At 41.1% G+C, this 2493-nt stretch overlaps 1 non-coding gene across 1 annotated transcript; it reads left to right on the top strand.

Annotated features, from left to right (window-relative positions):
* The first annotated feature begins 1290 nt into the window (after positions 1-1290).
* TRNAV-GAC (transfer RNA valine (anticodon GAC)) lies at positions 1291-1363 on the top strand. Its single transcript has one exon. It is a non-coding gene; the product is annotated as a tRNA-Val (tRNA).
* Positions 1364-2493: the final 1130 nt, after the last annotated feature.

Below are 2493 nucleotides of genomic sequence, written 5' to 3'. Positions count from 1 at the left end.
CAGGCCAACCCCTCCTCCACTTTTCTTTTTGTGTTTCAAGAAGGCTGTCGCTACAAACTAAATGATCAACTCAGCAGGTGGCAAAATACCGTCACCAAATTTTCTAATCTCTTCTTGAGAGCGGTTTCCTGATAGGCAAACAATACTCCATATACAAAGACTCTTTGAGCACCAAGTGCTCCAAATTATACTAAGAACTTATTTATTTTAAGCAAGTTGTTTGATTTAGACTTGCAGCTAACCTAAACATCATTTTTGCCATTTTACTGATGGAACTGAAGCTCAGAGGAACTGAAACATTTTTCTCAGGTCATAGGCTGTAAGGAGCAAAACCAGATACACAAAAGTGAATTTTTTCTAAATTAAAAATATGAGCTTGTCCTTTAACCAAGTTCATAGTCTCACTTTTTCTCCATGCCAGTTTATTCCTTCATTCGCTCATTCAATCGTATAACAAATACTTATAAATGAGTGGATTTATTCTTCCCTTCATCAGAGATTGATTAAAAAATCTCTTCTGTGTCTGCCACTGAGGTTTAAGACTCCTAAGTGCCTTTGACTCCTTTTTCTCCCTCAAATCTCTACACCCAGTCTCTTGACAAATGCTGTATATCTTTCCTGCACAACCTCTCTTAAATCTTTCTCTTTCTTCTGATTTATCTATTCTTTTATCCATTCTGTGATGTTTATGGAAGATGTATCCTGTGCCAGGCAGTGTACTGGGCACTGGAGATGCAGAAAGACTCATGCTTCTGCTGGTCTCAGGAGCTAAGAGGATGCACCTCAGTCCTTTAGCATTGTTATAACTTCTTTTCCTTTCTCTCCAATTCTAGTTTACTCATTTCCAAGCTCTTGGCATTCAAAATTAAAACCCTTTCCTAAAATTTTACTTTGATTATGTAAGCCATTTCCCTGGAATTTTTTGAAAGGTTCTTAAGCCTCCACAATAGTCTCCATGTGTCCAAGCTTTTCAATTACTATTTCCCTCCAGTCTATTTTACACACACAAACACACACACACACATACACACACACACACACACCACTCCAATTGAACAGGTATATTTCTTAAGTCAGGAATTCCTGTGTCCTATGTTCACTCCATCCTATGTTCGCTTCTCCTCTGCACCCCTCAATGTCCGTTTTTTATTCCTTCACTCTGAAACGGTTTCACCTCTTATTTCCCATGGTTCATGCCTATAATACTTTGTATTGTTTGCTGTTCTCTGATACAGTGTGTATATAAAGTCTCTCACTGACATGCTCTCACAGGAAAGCATCACAGAGTGTGTTTCTGTAGTGTAGTGGTCATCACGCTCACCTGACACGCGAGAGGTCCTTGGTTCAAAACCAAGCGGAAACAGGGAGTGCTTTCTTATTTCACCTCCTTCTTCTAGAAGCCCTCACGTAAAAAGAACTAGAGATAATCCCATGTGTGGTGGTGTTTTTTGGTTTCTTTTTCAAAAGCAGATAATCATCAAGAGATTGCTGTGTTACATTAGCAAGGCTGTTCTGGATCGGTCCTCCCAACTTAGACGTGTTCTCTTCTGTCCTGGAAAATTTGGAATGGGAGATGGTGGTGGTACTACAGTTTTCCCATGGGCTTTCACCTCCTGTCCCTTTCAGAGGAATAGGTAGCCACCGTGCTCTTCCCTGGGTCATCTTTGAGAAGATGTGCCTTAAGTAGAGTCCTGATTTCCCATCAATGGCCTTGACATTTCCTGTACTTTGAGCTGTCCAGAAGATTGAATAATGAAGTGGAGAGCAGTACACTGAAACATGGGAGAAAACAAAAGACAATAAGCAAGGTGTGGGGTGTTAGAGGGCTCACTTAGCATGTGAGAGGTGGTGGGATTGGTGCCCACATTTTCTCCAGCTTTTACTATTTCCACCTCAGACCTCTAGGTAACAACCTCAAATCTTCCCACCTATTGAAATAAATGTCAAAATATTAGACACTTTGAGTGCAGTAGGAAATTGGATGCTTCTCTCGTTTATGACCAGTGGGCAGGGATAAGACAGGGCTGCTCCAGCCTTTACTGGCATTCACTATGAGCGTCTACTTTCAATTTATAATTTGTTTTCCACTTCTTCAGAGGAACTGTGATCACAGTGGACATATCCAATTGTTCTTTTTCTCCCTGTTTCTCCTGCAGCTTGTCCCTAAAGTGGTACAGTCCTGAGAAATGCAGAAGAGTACAGGGTAAGTAACCCCTTGCCTTCTTGTCAATGGACTGAAACGTAGAGCCTCAGGTAACTGGAGAATGTCAGAACAGACACTGTAGAATGCAAACACATAAAGTTGTCTGTGATCTCCTGGACACACCTGCGAATTGTGAATAAGTGGCTCTGATCCTATGCAACACACCATAGTCTTTGAAAACTAAACTAAGTGATAGCCCACTGCCCAAGTCAATACCAGGCACTGGATTGCACACACTCCAGAGATCTGCAAGTAGTATAGTAAAGGCTTTGCTAAAAGGACTAAATGGT

Source organism: Equus asinus, chromosome 8 (genome assembly GCF_041296235.1).
Source record: "Equus asinus isolate D_3611 breed Donkey chromosome 8, EquAss-T2T_v2, whole genome shotgun sequence".
Taxonomy (NCBI): Eukaryota; Metazoa; Chordata; class Mammalia; order Perissodactyla; family Equidae; genus Equus; species Equus asinus.
This window is presented reverse-complemented; position numbering and strand designations above follow the sequence as displayed.